Source organism: Triturus cristatus, chromosome 5_2 (genome assembly GCF_964204655.1).
Source record: "Triturus cristatus chromosome 5_2, aTriCri1.1, whole genome shotgun sequence".
NCBI lineage: Eukaryota > Metazoa > Chordata > Amphibia > Caudata > Salamandridae > Triturus > Triturus cristatus.
The window spans coordinates 304,494,141-304,519,541 of record NC_140588.1 but is presented as its reverse complement, the minus strand read 5'-3'; the positions used below and the strand labels follow the sequence as shown (position 1 = coordinate 304,519,541).

General features: G+C 47.2%; 1 protein-coding gene across 5 annotated transcripts in view; it reads left to right on the top strand.

The window, feature by feature from the left end:
- LOC146822909 (glutamate decarboxylase 1-like) overlaps nt 1-25,401 on the top strand; it is a 931,087-nt gene that overhangs the window by 738,961 nt on the left and 166,725 nt on the right. The gene's annotated exons all lie outside the window — the stretch shown is intronic.

Sequence of the window (25,401 nt, the reverse complement as noted above, 5' to 3'; positions counted from 1 at the left end):
CCACGATCCAGCACACTCTCTGATTGTTCCCCCTGTAGTGTCGGACAAATGGCAGGGCATTCAACTTTGGGCTCCCTCGGACACTGTGGGGCATAGATGTGTGGCTGAGGACCAGAGGAGCCACGTGGACGAAGGACTGCACCGAGTGTGCCAAGCTGCCCATGGGCGGCTTACAGCTCTGGCAGCTGCCATGATGGGGCTGTTGCAGCTCTGAATCAAACTGTTGAAACCTTCTGGGGGCTGCTGATGCAGCATGTAACCACTTGCATTGGAGGGAGACAGAGCAGCAGTGTGTTGGGACTAAGCTAGCCCATGGATTGTGCTGTCTCCTCTGTGCACAGTTGGAGGTGTTTGGAGGCCACTGTTGCACTAGGAGTGGTGCCGCTGACTGTGGTTGATGATCAGTAGCAGTCATCTGGCTGCTTGGGTCTTGGCAAAGGGATCGCTGCCTGGTTTAAGATTGCAGACGGGAGTGGGCTGACTTGAGCCACTCTGTCGCGGCCTGCCATGGTCATAGCTGGACTTTGAGGGCATTTGGCCCTGGATTGGCCCCCCTTCCCTATGTGAACGGGGCCTCGGCAGATTGCTATCGGACCCCCTGGGTCCTTGGGGCACTGGCATTGAAGGTGCCCAGGTATAAAGGATATGCCTGTAGAGGAGTCCTGCTGTGTGCACTGCCCCCGGGCCTGTGATCTCGGCTGGCGGCCGCGCTCTGAGTTCTTTCCCTGTGGCGCTGGACCATCCTGAAACCTGGTCTGCAGTGAAGGTGAGTGACGCGACGGTGCCTGACTTTTGCGTCCCTTACTGACCGGCTTAGGGCACCAGGCCCTTGGGGGCCACTTGTGACAGCTTGTGATCTTGGGGCCTGTGGAACTGCTTAGCAACTGGGGCACCTCATGGCACAGGGATTTCCAGTGGAGGATAGAGGCACCCCCCGAATGTATGGCCACTGAGGAGCTGGACGCTGCAGTGCCTGGTGAGGGACTGCCCTGTGGTCATCAATGTGAGGGCGTGCAAGATGGCTTTGGCCCAGGCCTGGATCTGCATTGCCCCCAAGGACTATGGTTAGCAGCATTGGGGCTTTGTGACGGTATGGACTGCAGTGCAGGTGGCCAGTGAGGAGGAGCCTGCTGCTGCCCTGGCTGGGTGGCAGGAGCAGGGGCACCCGGAGGGTAGGTTTGGGACCTTGTGGTGTTGACTGTCATGTCTTGCCCCCAGGTGGGCCCCCTGGGAGGTGTATCAAGTGATCTTCGGGTGCACACTGGAGACCTTGTGTGGGGTGATGCCAGAGAGTAGGGGTCCCAGCTACGCAGCTCACGCACGCTGCACAGCCTTGTGAGGTGGACATTAGAGCAACTATTACGAGAACATGGGTAAAGACAGACCAGCGCTCTAGCACCCTGGGAATTCTATCACAGTACACTACGCTGCACCAGCTACAGCAGAGATCCACACGCTGGGGGGCGGATCATCCAGAGGGATCCTCAGAGTGAGACCAGGAGCCCACACAAGCAGAGGTACTGAAGCCATACAAGGTTTGCGCACAGTGCTTGAGAACAAAATAGAGACAGTCTCCATAGATGTGAATCTCCTCTGTGCAAATCTCAGGAAAGTAGCGGACAAGGTCACAGTGGATGGAGGTTGCATCGAGGGTTTGCAGGGGGAGGTCGCAGCCCTCGAATGTCAAATGGCCCAAATGTCGATTGTTAGAAATGGGGTCTCTAGTTGGCAAAGGTATGCACCCTGCCCAAGTAGGGACTCTTCCTTATAGTCAGGGTAAGGGGTATTACTCATCTAAAATAACCCCTGTTCACCCCCCTTTTAGCTTGGAACGAGCAGTCAGGCTTATCTCAGAGGCAACGTGTAAAGCATTTGGACATAACACTCAGTAATAAGACAACAAAAGGACACCACACCAGTCTTAGAAAAATAGGCAATATTTATCTGTGTAAAACAAGACCAAAACGATAAGAATACAACATACAGTAATGTGAATACAAATATTACAAAAATAAACTTAAAAAACAGTTCCTTGAAGTTGATAGCTTCCTCCGGGACTATCACGGCGTCTTTAACCAAGACATCCAACAGTTTAGGCCGACCGCGGCATCGCGGGCCAGCTACAGAGTCGGGAAGACCCACATACAGTGCCTCAGATATGCAGGGCGTCGTGGTCCTTGTGATGAGCTCCGAAGAGGTGGAGTGGGCAGGCGTAGGTCCCGGAGGGTGGTGTAGAAGTTGTAATTTTCTTGAAGTCACAGGTGTTTACAATCGAACTTCATAAGGTTGAAGTCAGGAGCGTCTGCAGCATCAAGGCTACGATGCGAAGTCCATCAGTGCAGCGTGCAGTGTTCTAAGGTCGCAGTACAGGTGGCAGCTCGGTGACAGCATCCTATGGCGTCGGTTAGACCAGGGTTGCAGTGTGAAGTGAGTTGCTGCTCGTCACAGTGCTGGCAGGTCATGGTGCAACAGTGTCGTCGTTGCTAAAGCTCTCTCACCGGTAAACAATCTGGAGTCGATGGCGCCAGCGTGGGTGGGCCTAGGCTAGTGTTGGTGAGCCTAGGCTGCGGTGTGGGGCAATGTGTCAAGTAATTTACGAGCTGTGCCCCAGGCCACCGTGCAGGCAGCTGAGTTGATGTCGGCATGAAGTGTCGTTGTGGGGGATACTAGGGCAGCGATGTAAAGTGAGGTGGTGCGAAGTGTTGTACTCTTAGGTCACGGTACAAGCAGCGGCTTGGTGAAGAGGGAGGACATCATAGATAGGGAGACCAGGGTTGTGGTGAGAAGCAGGGCGGTACTCTCTGCGGTGCCAACAGGTCAAGGAGCTGGCAATGGCATTGTTGACGGTGTCATGTTGCTTTTTCTTCTGTTGCATAAAACACACAGTTGTCAGTGCTAGTAGCAGATGATCTTGAAGTCTTTGCTCCTTGAACAGGGGGAGAGCTCTACCTCAAGCCTTTGGAGAAACTCAGGAAAATAAGTTGCATAAAGCCCAGTCCATTCCTTTCACTGCCCAAGACAGAGGCAGCCACTGCAGGCCAACACAGCAAAGCACACAGAAAAGTGGTAGTTCCTCCTCATAGCTTCTCCAGCTCTTCTTCTTGGCAGGTTCCTTAGTCCTAACAAGTTCTAAAGTTCTGAGGTCAGGGCCCCAATATTTATATTCCTTTTTCCTTTGAAGTTTTAGGGAGAAAGTCTCTGAGTTCAGTAAAATTCAGTTCTGTCCTTTCTGGTCCAGCTTCACTACAGGATGTGGAGATAGCATTGTGCAGAGCAGACAGGTGCTAGTAAATTCTCCTCCCACCCCTCTAAATGTAGAAAGGTCTATTCAACCTCACTATGAGTCACCCTTGAAAGGCAGGACACACCTCAACCCTCCTTGTGACTGTCTAGAGTGAATGCACATCCCAGCTCCTGTCACTCCATAACCAGACGGAGAATACACAAACAGGCAGAGGCACACAGGATGGTTAAGTAAAACAATGCCCACTTTCTAGAAGTAAAAAGAACAGTTGATGGACAGAATGCAGAACAATATCATATATTCACCCCAGTACAGAGGTCTGGGCCTAAATCCATAGTTAATTGCCCACCATGCCATTCCAGTTTGGACCCAGCCATATGCAAATCAGTTTTGACCCTGCGCCCCAATGGGAACAGTCCAGCACAAACTGCCAGGCCAGGTTCTCCCTGTACTGGAAACAAGCATCCTAGGACCAGTTTTGGGCTTTCAGACCTCATCAGCCAGGATAGCTTGACTCCAGTGGCATGGAGAACACGGGAAAAATGTCTGGGCATACCCGTCCCACTTGGGGTGACAAATGCAAAAAGAACAATTGATGGACAGAATGCAGAACAATGTCATACATTCACCCCAGTACAGAGATTTGGGACTAAATCCATAGTTTTTTTGCTCACCATGCCATTCCAGTTTGGACCCAGCCATATGCAAATCAGTCTTGACTCTGTGCCCCAATGGGAACAGTCCAGCCCGAACTGCCAAGCCAGGTCCTCCCTGGACTGGAAATAAGCATCCTAGAACTGGTTTCGGACTTCCAGCCCTCATCAGCCAGAATAGCTTGACTCCAGTGGAATGGAGAGCACAGGACCCACGTCTGGGCATACCCGTCCCACTCGGGGTGACAAATGCAAAAATAACAATTGATGGACAGAATGAAGAACAATGTCATACATTCACCCCAGTACAGAAATCTGGGCCTAAATCCATAATTTTGTTGCTCACCATTCCATTCCAGTTTCGGCCCAGCCATATGCAAATCAGTCTTGACCCTGCGCCTCAATGGGAACAGTCCAGCCCGAACTGCCAGGCCAGGTCCTCCCTGGACTGGCTTGCCAGTTCGGGCTGGACTGTTCCCATGAGGCACAGGGTCAAGGCTGATTTGCATATGGCCAGGTCTAAACTGGGGTGGCATGGTGAGCAAAAGAATGAGGGATTTAACCCCGATCTCATGACTGGGGGTGAATGTTTTGATTTGTTCTGCATTCGGTCCATCAATTGTGTGTCTTTTACTTTCTCACCCTAAGTTTGCCAGGTATGCCCAGACGTGGGTCCTGGGCTCACTGTGCCACTGGAATCAGGCTATCCTGGCTCAACAGGGGTGAAACCCCAAAACCGGTCCTAGGATGCTTGTTTCCGGTCCAGGGAGGACCTGGCTTGGCAGTTCGGGTTGGACTGTTCCCATGAGGCACAGGGTCAAGGCTGATTAGCATATGGCCAGGTCTAAACTGGGGTGGCATGGTGAGCAAAAGAATAATGGATTTAACCCAGATCTCTTGACTGGGGGTGAATGTTTTGATTTGTTCTACATTCAGTCCATCAATTGTATGTCTTTTTCTTTCTCACCCTAAGTGTGCCAGGTATGCCCAGACGTGGGTCCTGGGCTCACTGTGCCACTGGAATCAAGCTATCCTGGCTGAAGAGGGGTGAAACCCTGAAACTGGTCCTAGGATGCTTGTTTCCAGTCCAGAGAGGACCTGACTTGGCAGTTCGGTCTGGATTGTTCCCATGAGGCACAGGGTCAAGGCTGATTTGCATATGGCCAGGTCTAAACTGGGGTGGCATGGTGAGCAAAAGAATGATAGATTTAACCCCGATCTCTTGACTGGGGGTGAATGTTTTGATTTGTTCTGCATTCGGCCCTTCAATAGTGTGTGTTTTTGCTTTCTCACCCTAAGTGCGCCAGGTATGCCTGGGCTCACTGTGCCACTGGAATCACGCTATCCTGGCTGAAGAGGGGTGAAATGGTCCAGGGGGGACCTGGCTTGGCAGTTCGGGCTGGACAGTTCCCATGAGGCACAGGGTCAAGGCTGATTTGCATATGGCCAGGTCTAAACTGGGGTGGCATGGTGAGCAAAAGAATGATGGATTTAACCCAGATCTCTTGACTGGGGGTGAATGTTTTGATTTGTTCTGCATTCGGTCCATCAATTGTGTGTATTTTGCTTTCTCTCACTTTCTAAAAGTGGCATTTTCAAACACACAATTTAAAAACCACCTTTACTAAAAGATGTGTTGTTAAATTCAGAGAGCCTAAACTACATTTCTCCATCATGTCCCATTGGAAAGTTGTAAGATGTTACAAGGCAGCTCCCATGTTAACCTATGGGACAGGCAATCTTTCAACAGTTAAAAATGAAATGCACAGTATTTCACTATCATGACATGTAAAACAGTACCACTTGTCCTACCTTTCACTGCACCCTGCCCATGTGGCTACCTTGGGCCTTCCTTATGCCTACCTCAGGGGTGACCTACATGTAAGAAAAGGAAGGTTATGGCCTGGCAAGTAGGTGCACTTGCCAGGTCGACATGGCATTAAAAACTGCGTGCAGACACTGCAGCTACAGGTCTGAGACACCTCATGAAAACCCACTTCTAGCATCTGATTTACAGGCCCGGGGCACACCTATGCACATTAGTAGGGATTTAGTAGTAAATCAAATAAGCCAATCATAACATAATTTACAGTAAGAGCACTTGCACTGAATAGCAGGGAAAAGGCGAACAGACACAAAACCAGCAAAAACGAAGTCCAGCATACCATCAAAACTGGAGGTCAGAAAGCAAAAAGAAGGAGAAACATGCCAGAAGATGCCAGGTCTAACATTAATGGTCTCTGGCAAGCTTGAACGCTGGGTGGAGGACTCTGAGGGTTGTTCCTAAAGCAGTAATATTCATGTGTTGGGGTTCCCGGAGATGGCAGAAGGGACCTCAGCTGATTCTTTCCTTAAGAACTGCATCCAGAAAGAGCTTGGGCCACAGCGACTGTCGGACGTCTTTGTAGTGGAACGGGTGCACAGTGTTCTGGTGCTCCCCCTCAGCCTGGGGCCCCTCCAAGGGCGATTATCATAAAGTTACTCAATTACTGTGACAGGGACTGCATCCTCCATGCCTCTTTTCAAGAACTATAAAATAGCAATCTACCCAGACTACACTAGGAAGGTGCAGGAGCAGAGCAAATCCATTCTGAGTGTGAAACAAAAGTTTTGTGTGCTCCAGTAAAAGTACATGTTCCTGTGCCCCTTGAAACTGAAGGTAATGCTGCAGGGGAAGGCACATTTTTTTGATCAACCAAAAGATGTCTGGGAGAGGCTGGAGCTTTTGGACTGGTCTGCAGTTCTTCACCCCAGTAGAGCTCAACAAGGAGCCTCTGGGTCTTGGCATCTGCGGGCTCCAGGGGTGACCACTTTCAAGGGGTTCGCAGAGATTCTGGACCCTCGGAAATTCAGCAAGTGACTATACAGGACAATGGCCCTATACAGATGCAGCCCAAGGAGGGCTCAGTGGTGCCCCTGGCCGATGGAACCCTTCCCCCTGAGGCTGCGGCACAGACTGTTGTCTTGAACCTTGAGTTCAATTTTGTGCCAGACATGTTGGACACATCGGGAATGGGAGTTGAAAGGCTGGATCTGATAGCTGTTTGAGGGGTGTCTCTGCATGTTGGTTCACTGCTGTGGTAGCCTATTGTTGATGTTTCTGTGCAGCTTTTGATTGGTACTGTGCAGAGCTTGAGTGCTGGGTACATGATGGGGGGGATTGGCCCTTCATGCTTCTGCTGGCTTGAATGGCACGCCGGGCTTGTGCTTGATGTACGGTAAGTTTATGCTGAGTGTTGGTCTGTGACTCAGAGGTCAAGGACTGGATCACCTGGTGGAGTCTGGATGATACATGCAAAGCTGTGCGGTTGGCCGGTGGGCTGGTTGTGTTGGCCTGCTCCTATTGCATGGGTAGGGATTCTATGCAGGTCCCGGTACATGCAGTAGGTGGGCATCAGTAGTCATTTTGTTGCATTATGTTGTCTGTGGGTGAGAAGAGGGGTACCTGTTCATTCTTGTTTTTGTTGCTTTTGGATTTAAACGTGGGATGGGGGCTCTGTGGAACCTCATGTTTTGATGATGGGGGTGAATGTAGGTTGCTGGCCTGGAATGCCAGAAGTTTAGGCTCCTATATGAAATGGTACTGGGTTCTTATCTTTCTAAAACGCCATGGGTTTGGATAGCCTCTCTGCTGGAGACCCATATGGATGATGTCGGGGCTTGCGCCTGGCCCAGCAGTGGAGGGGTCAGGTATTCCACTCCTCATATTCTACGTACTCCAGGGAGAAACTAATCTGGGTGGCCCCTGGCACACCATTTTCCTTAACTTACGCCGAGGCAGATGTAGGGGGGAGGTATCTGCTGCTGCAGGGTACTCTGGACAGAAAACGGATAACTGTATTGAATACATACACCCGAACATAGATGACCTTTGTTTTTATCCAGAGATGCATGATCTGCTGGCTCAGGAGGTGTACACCCCCATTTTCTGGTTGGGGGATTGTAATTGTGTCCTGGATGGTGCCCTTGACAGGACACCCCCTAGGGTAAATACTAAACCCCACATAACTGCAACACTTATGGGGATCATGCATAATTTGGGTCTGGTAGATGTGTGGTGCATACACCACATCACGCAGCGGGCATATATGTGTCACTTCCTGACTCATAACACATATACCAGATTGGACAGGGTCCTGGTTGGTAGAATTCCAACTACTGACGAAATAGCAGTGACACACTTAGCTCGGTTCCTTTTGGATCACTGCCTGGTCTGTTGCACATTGAAGTGGCGGGCCCAGTTCAGAATGGGGTGGTATTGAGCTTCCCAGCAGAGGTGCTTACGGACACGATGGGGATGGAAATGTCACTGGCCATAAAGGATTACTTGGATACTAAGTGGGACAGCATGGCTGACAGGGCTACGGAGTAGGAAGCATTTAAGGCCGTGCTATGTGGAACCTGTATGTGGATGATTTGTGGTGTGCGGCTACAACGTCATGGCAGATCTTAGGGCAGAGTAGGCAAACGTGGCTGAGTTGCAGATACGGGACCTGATGGTCCCTGACTCATGTTGGAATTAAATGAAACAGAGAAGGTATATAGCTGATATCTGAGACCGATTGGACAAGTACACTTTGAAGCAATACCAGCAGGGGCTGCACAAGTAGGGAAACAAGCCGGGCAGGATGCTGGCTTGGATCCTGCGCGGAGAGACTGCGCCGTCTCTAATGAAACTTCTGGCAACCCCTGATGGTGGCAGTGTGACGACCATGTTGGGCATCATGTCCGCATTCCAGAAACATCTGGAGCGCCTTTACAGAGTGGACCCTCGGGTCACTCGGGATAGGTACAGGGCTTTCCTGGATTGGTGTGCCTAGATATGCAAGCATTGCAGCAGGCCAAATCTCTGGGTGGTGGGGATGGACGCCCAGTAGAATTTCCCCAGTGGTAATCTCCTATGGTTACACATGACCTACTTGAAGATTTCCTTGAGGCAAAGTAGAGGGGGGTATTGCTGCTCTGTTCGAGATAAGGGGACATGTGCATACTGCTTAAACCAGGCAGAGATAAGACAGATCCCTCAGCATATAGACTGCTCACCAAGAAAAACTCTTACATGAAGGTCTTGTGCAAGCTGCTGGCTGCCCATTTGAACCCTTTTATGAGAAGTATGGTTCACAAGGACCAATGTGGGTTTATGCACCAGAATGAACCTCAGGTGGTTGTCTCATGTCATCCACGAGGTTGAGTGTAGTGAGAGAGAAATGGCTCTGGTCTCCATCGAACTGGAGAAAGCCTTTGGTACTGTCGACTGGGGTTATCTGCTTGAGGTGCTGAGAATCATAGGGTTTGTGCCTCAATTTCGGTCCTGGATCCAGTTTCTTTACACTCAGCCCAGTGCACTTGTGCAGGTGGGGCAATGTCGCTGAGACAGTTGGACTTTGGTTTAGGGTACATGACAGGGTTGCCTCCTGTCCCTGCTTCTCTTCACACTGGCAATGGAGCATCTGGCGATGTGGGCGCATCAGGAACTGCGAGATTGGGGGCACACAACTGGACAACAATAGGCATATTATATCCTTATATATAGATGATGCGCTGTTTTACCTTGCCTCTCCTCGAGACTCTCTTGGGATCCTGTTACGTCTCCTTGATAATTTTGGGGCTTTATCTGGATTGCGGATTAATCATGATAAGTCCCTGTTGTTCCCCCTGACAGCATGGGTTGGGACCCCTGCAAAAACCCTGCCTGATGTTGGCTTGTGCTAGGAGCTTGTGCATTTTCTGTTTTTAGGGGTGATAGTTGCCCACTCTAGGGTGTAGCAACAGCCTTAATGTGGAATGGGTTCTGGACTCAGTGAGGGCCTCCGTTACCTTTTAGAACATGCGCCCGTTGTTGCTGATGGGCCGAATGGCCACTTTAAAGATAGTGCTCCTTTCACACTGTTTATATATCATCCAGAACTCCCTTTGCCGCCTGCCCCCCATGGTGCTTAAAGAGTTAGACTTGATCCTTGTTTCTCTTCTCTGGGCTGGTAGATGTAGCAGGGTGGCCTTGTCCATCCTGACACCATGCTATGAGGCAGGTGACCTGGAGGTGCTGCAATTAGAACTGTATTATTATGCCAGTCAATCAATCAATCAATCAATCAATCCATTTGTAGAGTGCACTTCTTACCCGTGAGGGTCTCAAGGTGCTGGGGGGGGTGGGGGTGGGGGTGCTGCTACTGCTGGGGCAGCGATCGGGAGGACCAGAGTGAGTGACGGTGGATGCTGACGGCAGGGAGTGAGGAGAAGGAATGGCCAGTACCCCGAGGGAAACGGCCGTTAGTGAAAGCCTCGGAGGGTTTTGAAGGTTTCCATATCAAGCATGGAACCGCGATATGTGGGGAATGCGTACCCCCTTTGAAGTGGACTTGTTTTGATCCTGAGAGCTAGGATATTATTCCAGATATTGTGTACCCTTGTCCTGAGGAAGCCGGAAGAAATTGACGGCTGAAACGCGACCGCGTCAAATGTATCCCTCAGATTGATGAGTGTACATGAGTACATTTAATAGTTAGGGTATTGTATATGTTGTATATATTGTGTATATGTACTTTTGTATGTTAAGTTGTGAAATTTGTGTGATTATCAATTATTCATTTATGTTTATGATTAATTCATGTCAAATCAATTGATGTGCCAGAGCCCTGCCTTACGGTATGTGTGCCCAATAGAATCATGAGTATTTATAATCATAAAAAATATTGAGAACGTCAGGGTAATTAATGGTGCCTTAGATGAAAATAAAAGAGTGATTTATCCCTCCATACTTCTTTGTTTTACATCCTTTAGATGTTCTATGCCCATGTATAGGAGGGTCATTTGGGCATACCCCCCCCCCCCCCTGGTTGTAGCTACTGCTCGAACAGCCAGGTCTTGAGGAGTCTCCTGAAGGCCAGCAGGTCCTGGGTCTGTTGTAGGCTGATGGGGAGGGTGTTCCAGGTTTTTGCGGCAAGGTGAGAGAACGATCTGCCTCCGGCGGTCGTTCGATGGATGGGGGACTATGGCAAGGGTGAGGTCAGCGGAGCGAAGCTGGTGGTTCGGGGTGTAGAAGGTGAGTCGTTCATTGAGGTACGCTGGTCCGGTGTTGTGGAGAGCCTTGTGAGTGTGGGTGAGGAGCTTGAAGGTGATCCTCTTGTTGACGGGGAGCCAGTGCAGGTCTTTCAGGTGGGCTGTGATGTGGCTGTGGCGGGGGATGTCGAGGATGAGGCATGCAGAGGTGTTCTGTATGCGTTGTAGTCATTTCTGGAGTTTGGCTGAGGTTCCTGCGTAGAGGGCGTTGATGTAGTCCAGTCTGCTGCTGACCAGGGCCTGGGTGAACGTCTTCTGGTACCGGTGGGGATCCAACGGGAGATCTTGCGGAACATGCGGAGGGTGTTGGAGCAGGAGGAGGAGACAACGTTCACTTGTTGGGTCATTGACAATGCGGAGTCCAGGATGACTCCCAGGTTGAATGCGTGGGTGGTGGGCGTCGGTACAGCTCCCAGAGTGGCTGGCCACCATGAGTCGTCCCAGGCGGAGGGGGTGGACCCGATAATGAGGACCTCCGTCTTGTCCGAGTTCAGTTTCAGTTCAGTTCAGTTGGTTTAGGGTACATGACAGGGTTGCCTCCTGTCCCTGCTTCTCTTCACACTGGCAATGGAGCATCTGGCGATGTGGGCGCATCAGGAACTGCGAGATTGGGGGCACACAACTGGACAACAATAGGCATAATATATCCTTATATATAGATGATGCGCTGTTTTACCTTGCCTCTCCTCGAGACTCTCTTGGGATCCTGTTAAGTCTCCTTGATAATTTTGGGGCTTTATCTGGATTGCGTATTAATCATGATAAGTCCCTGTTGTTCCCCCTGACAGCATGGGTTGGGACCCCTGCAGAAACCCTGCCTGATGTTGGCTTGTGCTAGGAGCTTGTGCATTTTCTGTTTTTAGGGGTGATAGTTGCGCACTCTAGGGTGTAGCAACAGCCTTAATGTGGAATGGGTTCTGGACTCAGTGAGGGCCTCCGTTACCTTTTAGAACATGCGCCCGCTGTTGCTGATGGGCCGAATGGCCACTTTAAAGATAGTGCTCCTTTCACACTGTTTATATATCATCCAGAACTCCCTTTGCCGCCTGCCCCCCATGGTGCTTAAAGAGTTAGACTTGATCCTTGTTTCTCTTCTCTGGGCTGGTAGATGTAGCAGGGTGGCCTTGTCCATCCTGACACCATGCTATGAGGCAGGTGACCTGGAGGTGCTGCAATTAGAACTGTATTATTATGCCAGTCAATCAATCAATCAATCAATCAATCCATTTGTAGAGTGCACTTCTTACCCGTGAGGGTCTCAAGGTGCTGGGGGGGTGGGGGTGGGGGTGCTGCTACTGCTGGGGCAGCGATCGGGAGGACCAGAGTGAGTGACGGTGGATGCTGACGGCAGGGAGTGAGGAGAAGGAATGGCCAGTACCCCGAGGGAAACGGTCGTTAGTGAAAGCCTCGGAGGGTTTTGAAGGTTTCCATATCAAGCATGGAACCGCGATATGTGGGGAATACGTACCCCCTTTGAAGTGGACTTGTTTTGATCCTGAGAGCTAGGATATTATTCCAGATATTGTGTACCCTTGTCCTGAGGAAGCCGGAAGAAATTGACGGCTGAAACGCGACCGCGTCAAATGTATCCCTCAGATTGATGAGTGTACATGAGTATATTTAATAGTTATGGTATTGTATATGTTGTATATATTGTGTATATGTACTTTTGTATGTTAAGTTGTGAAATTTGTGTGATTATCAATTATTCATTTATGTTTATGATTAATTCATGTCAAATCAATTGATGTGCCAGAGCCCTGCCTTACGGTATGTGTGCCCAATAGAATCATGAGTATTTATAATCATAAAAAATATTGAGAACGTCAGGGTAATTAATGGTGCCTTAGATGAAAATAAAAGAGTGATTTATCCCTCCATACTTCTTTGTTTTACATCCTTTAGATGTTCTATGCCCATGTATAGGAGGGTCATTTGGGCATACCCCCCCCCCTGGTTGTAGCTACTGCTCGAACAGCCAGGTCTTATGGAGTCTCCTGAAGGCCAGCAGGTCCTGGGTCTGTTGTAGGCTGATGGGGAGGGTGTTCCAGGTTTTTGCGGCAAGGTGAGAGAACGATCTGCCTCCGGCGGTCGTTCGATGGATGGGGGGACTATGGCAAGGGTGAGGTCAGCGGAGCGAAGCTGGTGGTTCGGGGTGTAGAAGGTGAGTCGTTCATTGAGGTACGCTGGTCCGGTGTTGTGGAGAGCCTTGTGAGTGTGGGTGAGGAGCTTGAAGGTGATCCTCTTGTTGACGGGGAGCCAGTGCAGGTCTTTCAGGTGGGCTGTGATGTGGCTGTGGCGGGGGATGTCGAGGATGAGGCATGCAGAGGTGTTCTGTATGCGTTGTAGTCGTTTCTGGAGTTTGGCTGAGGTTCCTGCGTAGAGGGCGTTGACGTAGTCCAGTCTGCTGCTGACCAGGGCCTGGGTGAACGTCTTCTGGTACCGGTGGGGATCCAACGGTAGATCTTGCGGAACATGCGGAGGGTGTTGGAGCAGGAGGAGGAGACAACGTTCACTTGTTGGGTCATTGACAATGCGGAGTCCAGGATGACTCCCAGGTTGCATGCGTGGGTGGTGGGCGTCGGTACAGCTCCCAGTGCGGCTGGCCACCATGAGTCGTCCCAGGCGGAGGGGGTGGACCCGATAATGAGGACCTCCGTCTTGTTCGAGTTCAGTTTCAGGTGTCTGTTCCTCATCTAGTCGGCGATGGCCTTCATTCCTTCGTGGAGGTTTGATTGGGCGGTGGTGGGGCCTTGGTGAGGGAGAGGATCACCTGGGTGCCGTTGGCATATGAGATGATGTTGAAGACGTGTGATCTGGCGATGTTGGCGAGCGGTGCCATGTAGATGTTGAAGAGTGTCGGGCTGAGGGATGATCCTTGGGTTACGCCGCAGATGATCTAGGTGTTTTTAGAGCGGAATGGGGAGGCGGACGCTCTGAGTTCTGCCTGTGAGGAAGGAGGTGGTCCAGTCCAGTGCTTTGTTGCGACTCCCTGCATTGTGGAGGCTTGAGTGTAGGGTGTGGTGGCAGACAGTGTCGAAGGCGGCCGAGAGGTCCAGGAGGATGAGGGCCGCCGTTTCTCCATTGTCCATCATGGCCCTGATGTCGTCGGTGGTGGCAATGAGGGCTGTTTCGGTGCTGTGGTTGCTTCGGAATCTGGATTGGGATGGGTCCAGGATGTTGTTCTGTTTGAGGAAGGAGTTCAGTTGCCTGTTGACAATCTTCTCGATGACTTTCGCCGGGAATGGGAGGAGGGAGATGGGCCGGAAGTTTTTGAGATCCTTAGGGTCTGCCTTCGGTTTCTTGAGTAGAGTGTTGATCTCGGCGTGCTTCCACCTCTCTGGGAAGGTGTCGGTTTCGAAGCTGTTGATGATCTTACAGAGATGGGGTGCGATGTTGGAGCTAGCTTTGTTGAAGATGTGGTGCGGGCAGGGGTCAGATGGTGAGCCAAAGTGGATGGTGTTCATGATTTTGATGGTGTCTTCGTCATTGATGTGAGACCAGGAAAGCAGCGGGTCGATGTGGCTGGGGGGCATTGAGTCTGAGGAGTCTGTGTCTGTAGGGGGGCCTGGTTGCTGAAGCTGTTGTGGATGTCTGCTATCTTGCGGTGGAAGAAGGTGGCTAGGGAGTCGCAGAGGTCTTCTGATGGCGGGATAGCGTTGGAGTTGGAGCTGGGGTTGGAGAGTTCCTTCATGATGTTGAAGAGCTCTTTGCTGTTGTGTGCGTTGTTGTCAATGTGCTCTTTGAAGGAGGTCCTTTTGGCGGTTTGGATGAGTTGGTGGTGTCTGCGGATGGCGCTCTTGTAGGCTGTGTTGCGGTCCGGTGTCTGATCATGGTGCCACTTGTCGAGTCTGCGGCAGGCCTGCTTGGATGCCTGGAGGTTGGCTGTGAACCAGATGGCTTTTCTGTTGGGGTGTCTGTTCGAGGGTTTCTTGATCGGGGCGAGGGTGTTGGCACAGTCGTGGATCCATTGCCTGAGGTTGAGCGCAGTGGAGACGGTGTCGGTAGCATCCTTCAGTGGGTTGCGGGTGAGGGAGGTGACTAGCTGGTCTTCGGTGACTTTGCTCCAGCTGCGGTGGGGGGGCCATTGTGGGCTGTGGTGCGTGGTAGGCTTCTTGAAGCTGAAGTGGATGCAGTGGTGGTTGGTCCAGTGGAGTTTGGTGGTGTGGCTGAAGGTGACGTGGTTGCTGGCTGAGAAGGTGGGGTTGAGCTTGTGTCCGGCGGAGTGGGTGGGAGTCGTGACAAGCTGTTTGAGTCCGAGGTTTGCGAGGTTGTCGAGCAGGGTGGTGGAGTTGCTGTTGTTGGTGTTCTCGAGGTGGAAGTTCAGGTCTCTGAGGAGGATGTAGTCCGTGGACGCAAGTGCGTGCGTGCTGACGAAGTCGGCGATGGAGTCGCTGAACTGCAGCCGGGGGCCAGGTGGTCTGTAGATGAGGGTTCCTCTGAGGGTGGTGTTGTGGTCAGTGTGGATCTGGAAGTGCAGGTGTTCGGCAGTGATGAGCGTGTTGTCGGTGCTGGTCGTGACTCTGAGAGTGTTCCTGTGGACGATGGCGATTCCTCCTCCTGTTCCATTGGTGCTGTCCCTATGGGTGATCTTGTAGCCATCAGGGATGGCTATGGCAATGTCGGGTGCCGAGGAGGGGTTCATCCAGGTCTCCGTCAGGAAGACGACGTCTGGGGAGGTTGAGTCGAGTAAGTCCCAGAGTTCGATGGCGTGTTTGCGGGACAAGCGGGTGTTGAGAAGAATACATCTGAGGTGGTTGCGTCCTTTCTCGGTGGGCAGTTTTGCGGTTCGGAGGCTGGTGAAGCTGCAGCTCCGGCAGGAGAAGGGTCCTTGGGTGTGCTTTGGGTGATCGTCCGGTGTTGAGTGCAAGGAGGGTGCTGGCTACATGGCAGTGTTGGGCGTCGTGGCGTTTGCGGGGGCCAGGGGTCTGGCGCTGGGCGTAGTCCAGGCACGGACGGGCACAGACGGGCTTGCCTTAGGCGCGCCTTCGACACGGCCGCACAGTGGCCGCCATAAGAAGGGGGGGGTGGGAGGAGCAACTGGGAGGCGGGAGTGATTGGGTGAGCAAGGGGGGCGGGCCGCAGGGGACGCAGCAGCGGGAGAGGAGAGGGGCTGAAGGGAGAACAGACAGAGAACGGAGGGCAGGGGCAGTGGAAAACAGACTACAGTGCAATTACAAGCAAGTACAATTACCACAACAATACAGATACAGTTGAAAAATACAATGCAGAAGTAAGAAATACAGGAGATCCAGTACAATTACAGAGCGAGCATGCTGCATTATGGCTTGACCCTGAGGACCATGAGGACAATTAGGAAAAATGCTTACTGGCTGGGACGGTCAATGTACGACGGATACTGGTGATATTAATGGAAGGGGCACGGGCCTATGGCGGCACCCGTTTTGGGTTGATGCGGACAGCGCACATCAGGTAAAGGTTAATTGCTGTGGTGTTAAAATGTATCCCCTTCCACCGTGAACTGCCGGTGTGGATGCTAGCGCCAGTCTGGCAAATTGCTGATAACATGTCCTTCCAGGCCTTGAAGGAAGGGGGTTGTGAACAGCTGGGGTCCTTGTATCCCAGTGAGTATTTCATATTTTTAGAAGATACCGAAACCGAGTTTGCACTGAGACCTGGACACTTTCTGTACTACGCTAGCCTGGCAGAATGGCCAAGCAGACATGAACCATCTTCCTTGTGATGCCGGGGGTGTCTGCCACTTTGGGAGTACTGCTGATCAGTGGGTTGGGCAGAAAGCTGATATCCTTGCTCTATAAATCCATAAGGACAGATGCTGTGGGCAGCTAGTCACGGGCATGGGCGGCATAGGAGGGGGACCTAGGTACGCCTTTGGGTGAAGCCGTTTGGGTGCACGGCTGTTCTCTTACCCATACAGTGTCACGCAATGCCCACTTTCAACTGGTACATTATAATTTCCTGCAGCGCATTTACCTGACCCAACCATTTCTCCATCATATATCACGGGCCCACTCTGATAGCTGCCACAAATGTGACTCTGGAGGACTGACTCTCTCCATTTGGCCTAAGACTTTAGAACAGTGCATGACTTCTGGGACCAGGTGATGTATAAACTTACAAGGGTGTACTGGATACAGGTGTTGGTGATGCAAGGTGGCCATCACCTGGATTGGACAGCGGGCATCAGAGATTGTTCATTGTCACAGGGATGTGGTTGAATGGTTATGAGCAGAGGAGGGCTACATGAAGCTTAGCAGGAGAGATGATAAAGTGGAAGAGGATATCACTGTGTGGCAGGAGCTGGGAGATAGGCTGTTATCCCCTGGGGCTACACTGAGTAGTGAGGAAAGTAAAGGCCCCGAAAAAATGGTTTGTCTTTGGATGGGATCCCTAGGTGGGGATTGGGTGAATGCCTATTATTTACTGCCATGCATATGTGATTGGCGTTTGATTGCTTATCATGACCTGGGGTGTTGCCCTCCTTTACCACTTCCTGCATTCGCACAATGATATCTAACTGCTGCAATATTTAATGTATGCAACATTCATAAATAAAGGTTTTTAAAAAGAAGAAAATATTCAGGAATATTTTTTTTTTAAATGTATAATTTTATAATTCTTTTTAACATTTTTCAAATTTGTAGGCATTTGTTGATTTTTTTAAATTGTCATTTTAATTAAAATAAATTTTGTATATTTATAAAAATATCATTTTATTTAATTTTTTAATTTAATTCTGATTAATTTTGAAATCAGTTTAATTGTTATTTCATGGTGTATATTTTGAGAAAGTGAAAAATAATTAAATAAATGTTTCAATTATTAATATTAAAACAATGATTTCTTTTTCAATTTTAATATTTTTGTTTGTATATATAGGTTTGTAGTTTAGGTTAGTTTGTTTTTAGAGCAGATTATATTTAATATAGTAAAATAAAGTGTATGAGTATGAAGTATTGATTTTGTTTTGTAATTATTTAATTGGATTACCTTATTAGAAAAATAATTATATTTTAAGTGGATATTGTAAATTTCACATCTTTAGCATCGACACCTTTGAAAACATCCTTAGATTGGAGTAGAAATAGTAAATGTTACCCCTTTAGTGTCCAACACCTTCCCCAAATTGGTTTAGATTCAAGTGGGGATCTTACATTTCACCACTGTACTGTCCAATACCTTCTCCCAGTATAGTTGGATTGGATTGAGAATAGTGAATGTTATCCCTTTATTACTTTAATGTCTAACCCCTTTCCCAAATTGGTTTAGATTGGAGTGGGATTTGTAAATTTCAACCCTTTAGTGTCCAACACCTTCCCCAAATTGGTTAAGACTAGAGTGGAAATAATGGATGTCATACTTTTAGTATCCCACACCATCCTCAAATTGGTATAGATTTGAGTGGGAATAGTAAATGTCACCCCTTTAGTGTCCAACACATTCCCCCAGCATAGTTGGATAGGTGTGGGAATAGAAAATGCCATCCCTTTAGTGTCCAATGCCTTCCTCAACTTGATTTAGATTGGAGTGGGAATTGTAAATGTCACCCCTTTAGTGTCCATCTCCTTCTTCAAACTGATATAGATTGGAGTGAGAATAGTAAATTGTACCCCTTTAGTGTCCAATACCTTCCCCCAAAATAGGGTTGGATTGGAGTGGGAATAGGGAATGTCACTCCTTTAGTGTCCAACACCTTCCCTAAATTGCTTTAGACTTGAATGGGAATAGTAACCACGTTGGTGTTTAACAATTTTTTACAAATTAATTATGCTGGAGTGTTATTATTTCATTTTATATTTTTAATTTGAAACACTTTATTTTATTTTATTTTTATTTGTATGTGGTAAAAATAATGTATTACTTTTGTTGTTCTTTAGTAATACAGTAGAAAATAGTTCTACGCTTGTAAACAATATTAATGTTCATTACATTGATTTGTAAAATAAATATGTCAGTCATTTTTCTCATTTTATTTCTGTTTTCAAAATGTATTTATGGTATATTTTGACATTTTTAATGATATATATTATGTCTGGAAGGAGACATTTTTATAAAGGTAAGTAAATAAAAACATTTATTTATATTTTATATTAATTAAAATATTTAATTTATATTTTCTTAGTATTGTGTGTTGTACATTTGTTACTTTTATGTTCCATTGTTTAACAGTTTTTAACATTATTAATTTGTTTTTATACATATTTTATACATCATTTCATTTCAACATGTTTTATATATATTATTAATTCTATATAATTTATTCTTGGTTTCAATTTATAGTTTATGCGTTTTACCATTTTAGCACAGTATTTTTTTAACATGTTTAACATATATATTTTTTTTTTTTTAAGGATTCATACATTAATTCAACATTTCCACAATTTCACCCATTCATTTCTTTGGGGAGATAGTATTCTTCTAAGTTTCATTTAGCAGCAAATTATTTTACTGCTACCTGCTATTTTGTAATCTGTTTCTGTTGTTTTTAGTGTATTTTTCCAGACGCAGGTCGCGTAAGGTGCTGCTGTTGGTCGGAACAGGTAAGTCCTTTTTAAAGGATTTTTTAAAGGGTTTTGAGGGTAGGGGGGAGATCTAGAAGGTATTTATAGCGTTGACTGTGAGTTTTAAATAATTTATATACAGTTTTATTATATCAGACTTTATTTAAAAAAATATCTTAATACACTTTTGACTGATGTAATAAAATATTATATTATTTAAAAATACAAGGGTATGTTGGTTAAGAAACTGTCAGAGTTTTTGACAAATTTGGTAGGTTAAATTTATTTTATAACATGCTTTTGGCTTTCATTTTTAAGTAATCTACTTTGTTATTTATGAGGAGTTTTACTTTAAATTGTAGCATATCCTACATTTTTATGCTTTGTTTGCTAACAGATTGTTCCATTCTTAGTTGTTGATAACGTTGCTTGTTTTGTAATGCTTCTATAAATGTGTACAGTATAGGTCGGGTTCTGCATAATGTGAATTGGAAGGCATTGTGCCATCCTTCCACTGCATTGTTTGTTTTGGCTTCCAGTGTCAAGGTGCTGTCATAGACATTCCAACATGGCATTTTGAATTTTGTTTGGCGTCTGTGTCAGAGCAATGCAGTCTGCCAACCCAAGTGTCTTCAAAGTAATCTATTTGTGGGCTTAGTTTGCCCTCATTTTATTGGTAGAAAAGGCTTTCTATTAGTAAATTGTAGTGCTTAGCTACCTCTGTGACAGGGACATAGGCTAGTGCTATTATTTTTGGGATTTCGAAGGTAAGTTGCATGCTCGTAGAATATTCTAAACTTAGGGCCACATTATGATGGCGGTAGGACCACCACGGTCAGGCTGTCGGTGCCGGTCCCACCGACATCGGACACCGATTGATCGCCTGCCAAATTACAATGGCGGGTGGATGGTAGGCGGTTGGAGAGACTGACCGCCACAGAACCAATGAGCTTAAGGAGCCTGGGTGTCCATCAGAGTTAACTTGTATCCCTACAACAGTGACGTAGGGATTATAAAATCCCTTTCCGCCTGACTTTTTCTGGTGGGAGGACCGTCGCAAAAAGACAGGCGGAGGCTGGATTAGGGGGCCCGTTGCGGGCCCCCTCTGTGTGTGGGGGGTGCACTGGGGGGTATACTGCATTTCCATGCACCAAGTGACAGGCACCCGGATTGCCTGCCACGTAGTGCAGGGAAATGCAGTACAAGCTCTTTTAACATTGCATACAGTGCTGCAGCCAGCAGCCCCGTCCGCAATGTTAAAAGCTCAGGATGCGTCTGTAAGTATGGCGGGTGCATCGTAATATGTGTAGTGGGACAGCCGCGTGTTTAAATTAGTGTGTCTTGTATACATTGTTGATTTAATTGTCTGATTTTATTGGTTAAAGCTGTTTATGCTTTTATTTTGTTGGCTGGTGTAATTTTAGTTTGATATTTTTTTGTCAGTTATGTCCTTCTATGGTAAATGCTAATTTTGGTTTTATTTGTAATTAGGGCTCCCTGTTTTACGGAATTTATTTTATTCACATTTCCATTTGTATTTATCCATATTTATTTTTTGGTAATGTTATCTGTAATTTATCCTTATTTATTTTGGGTTTTTTGAGCAAATTAAGTTGAAACTAGTATATTTCTACACATATGTTACCGATAAATACACATTCATGCTTGAACCTCTTATAGGTTCCAATGATAGGAACACTCACAGATAATAAATCAATGCTCTTATGTGAAATCATAAACATTTCAGTATCAAAGTTGTGCATATCTACTGCTGTTTAACCCTCTTTACTCAATTCCATTCTTTTTTTTAACCCCTTACCTATCAAGCCGCACAGCTACTGGCCTGGAAGTCATGACTGACAGCATTTTGAATCTCTCAAAAAAGAATCCAATTTACATTTTTAACCATACTTAAAAGTAAATCAAGACTAGAAAATAAAAGTCATTCTTTCTGTATGTATCTGTATTATAATGTATGATATATAATTTGATAGATTTTAATATAAATGTATTTATATATACGTTTACTTGTATTTAGGTTTTTGTCTAAATGTTTGAAGTTCATGGTAATATTTTTGGGGGGTTGCATTGTTATGATTTTAGTTATATAATGTATTGAATGAAAGGTAAATATTAATTTAAATATGTGCATAATTTTTTTTTTTTTAAATAATCGTTTTATGTAAAAAGTTATTTTTTTAAAATATATATTGATAGTCATTTTCTTATTATTCCGATATTATTGTAGTTGATATTGTGTGGATCGATATTTTTGACATTATATGTTTATTTAAAGGTAACGTTAGGTTTTTGATATAAGTAAAAATTGCTATTTATAGCAATGGTATTTGTGTTCTCGATACTTGTGGTTTTACTAGTTAAGTATATGAAGTGGATATTTTTGTTATCGTTATTTAATTTCCAATATTTTTGTGTTTCCATATTGTATGCAAATATATTTGGTCAGTGAACCCATAGTCAACCTTTACTTTTGACTTTGTCCTGGTCTCACTCGACCAGATACTTGCAGTTGCTGCTTTGATCTTTAAGCACTATTTTTCACTTAAAACTATTGAAAAAATTCATTACTCCGGTACAAATGACTGGATTTAATGTATTTAGGTGAATTTTTATTTAATGGATTTTTCTTGTTTTGTATTTTCACTTTATTACTTTTTGTGTGCTGTATAAATACTTAAATCAGTTCCCTAAATTTAAGCCTGACTTATTTTGTGCTAAGCTATCTGAGAGTTAAGCTCAGGTTAATTTAGTGACTTTTGTGGTTCACCCTGACAAGGATTTTGTTTGTTGCATGAGAAGGGCCTTCGCCCCCCAATCAAAAACCCAATTACTTACATTGTTGCTCAGCAGTAGGATCTAGTACTTGTGTTTGTACAGTGCCACTCAGTGATTTTTGGTAACACTAAAATCCCTGAAAATAATCTGACATCAAATTATTTGTTTTTCTAAATTCTTCTTAGTTCTTTATATGGTCAATTCTTTCTTTTTTCATAATTCAAGTTTATTACACCTCCTTTTTGCTACAATGGAGATGGAGTTGATGAACATGGATCACCTCAGCAAGGCAGAGCTGCAGATGCTTTGCAAGGAGGGGGCTGAATGTGGGTAAGAAGGCCACAAAGGTGAACCCATAAGTAACCCTCCTAGTCTTTGAAGAAGGCAAGAGAATGCAGTCCACCCCCGATGAGCAGGAAGAAGATGGTCCTGAGGAGGAGAGCCTGCTTACAGGCTCTGAGCTGCAGCACACTGAGGAAGTGGACAACTTGTTCACATGTATGGAGCTCCCTGCCAGGGAGCAGTGTGTCCACCAAAAACCTGTCTCTGGAGGAACTGGCAGACAGGAAGGCTGAAAGGGAGCTCCAGCTGCACCTGGCCAAACTCAGAATTCAGAAAGCAGCTGCAAAAAGAGAGGCATCCAAGGAGGAGTTTGCTACCCAGAGGGCCTTGATGGTGAGGAAGCAGACACTAAAAAAGGTGAAAACTGAAGCTGAAAGGGCCTTCGCTGAAAGGAAATTGGTATTGGGTCACATATTTAGTCTTAAGGAGCTGGTCCTTAAAGCAAAACAAGCCTCATAATCCAGCAGCTATGTTGGCAGCTATATCCCAGCGCCCAAAGGCAACAGCAGGGTCCACATTCCTAAGGACCTGGTGACTAACTTTGTTTTGGGGGATGATATTGACAAGTGGTTTGAGGTCTATGAGGTTGCCTTGGATATGCACAGGGTCCCTTAGGAGGATTGGGGAGCCGGTCTCTGGATTCATATTACCAGTGAAGGAAGAGATTCACTGTTGACCCTAGGTAAGGAAGGCTGGATGAGGTATCCTCTCGTGAAGGGCACACTTGTCTGAAAATATGGTCTCACACCTAAGAAGCATAGGTAGATGTATAAAGACAGCCAGCAGTTGCACCAAGAGTTTTGGGTGGATTTTGTGGATCACTTTTGCAAGGCTCTGGATGGTCCGGTGAAGGGCAATAATGTAAATGATTGCAAGGGGTTGTAAAATTTGATAGACAGGAAGCACATGTTCAGCAATTGTTGTTACAGAGCTGTGCCAACACCTAGTGGATAGTAAGCTCACTGACCCCAGGGAACTTGATTAGGAGGTGTACCACTGACTCAATACCAGGGTCCACAAGAAGGTATGTTGATGGAACCACAAAAGGGTGACCAGGTTACCCAAAAGAGGAAGGGACAAAAATAAAAATAAGGAGTTCTCAAAGGTCCCAGAAAAATTTCTCAAGGGAAGGCTCACTAGTCCCCACCTGACCACAAGAAAGGTGGGTTTACTGACAAGAAGCACCTGGATACCCTCATGGAAGACAAGATGCATTCTGCAAATCTACAGATTGATTGATTGATTGCTTGATTGATTGTTAAGCCAATGAAGTTTATCCCCAAGTGCCATGAGTGCTATAGGTATGGGCACATGAAGGAGGTTGCCAAATGTTCCAAGAGGGCACTGCCCCCCACTGGTGGGTAGACACCAGGGTTGGGTCATGTAGACCTTGGGGAGGAGGTTGTGCAAGTTAGCATGGGGGATAGAGCAGAGGTTAACCTAGCATTTGTAGGTGACAAGGAAATAGTGCCCAAAACTCACATGCCTTCTGATACTTCCAAGTACAGGCATTGGATCACCATCAAGTGGCAAAGGGTGAAGGCTCTGAGGGACACAGGCACCCCCATGACTACTGTCAGGTGGCATTTAGTGTCCTCGAAGCAGGTAATCCCCAATACATTTCACTAGGTTTTGGTAGCAGGCAACTGTGATAGCCACTATCCTGTGGTTCTGGTTTTCTTTGAGTAGAGAGGTCTCGGGTTCCCTTAAGGTAGCTGTAAATCCTGCCATGCCTGTAAACTGTCTGCTAGGGAAGGACTTTAAGCATACCATCTGAAAGGAGGAGGGGTTCCAGTCATACCTGGAGATGTTAGGGTTGCCTAGGTGGGTGTGCCTAACTAAAAGCTCCATGGCAGCCTGAGAGGACAGTCAAGGAGGCCTGGGGCATGGAAAAATGTCCCAGGTATCTGCCCAGCAGAGAAAGGACAAGGGGTGTGGGAAACCTGTCCCTGAAACTCCCACAGTCTGGGAGGTTGAGCGTGAGGGTGATTCCCAAGAACCTACAGGGGAGGACATTGCTGCGCTGAGAGACCTGACTGAGTTTGTTGGTTGGCACACAGAGGGTGGACCATTCAGGGAGGAGTTCCATGGAGCTCAAAAGGAGGGCCTCATTCATGATGGCCTGATGCGGCAAGCCGAGGCCAGGCAACTAGTAATACCACAGGAGATCTCGTGATTTAATGGGAGAATGACCTCCGATTTAATGAGCTTAAGATTCCTGAGCCTGGGGCAAACCATATGTTGGTGGTCCCTTAGTGCTACAGAGCCTTCCTAGTGGGTTGGCCTCATGGCATACCCCTGTGAGGGCATGTGAGGCAGAACAAGACCTTTGCCATCCACTTCTTTTGGCCAGCCACAGCCCGTATAGAGCGTGCCACCGGGCGGTGACGTGGGGCGGGGGAGGGGCAGGGTGGGGGTTGTAAAATGCAGGAAATGGATGATTTCAGGTAAGTAACCACATAATTGGTTTTATTTATTTTATCCGTCACTTACCTGAAATCGTCCGTTTCCCGCATTTTACAACCCCCCACCCTGGCCCTGCTCCTGCCCCACGTCACCGCCCGGTGGCACGCCCTATACGGGCCGTGGCTTCTATTGGCTTTGGATGAAGATGAATTCAGATACACTTATCAGGCTATGCCCTACCTATAAGGCCAGTAGGAATTCAGGAAACAATCAAAAGGCTAGCCTGGTTACCTTACCTGTAGTTGGCACCCTCTTTGAGAGGGTGGGCATCAACATTGTTTGGCCCCTTGGATCTCAGACATCAGATGTAACGCTTCTGAAGGAAGGCCTGTGAGAACATGAAAGGCAGAAAGGAGGT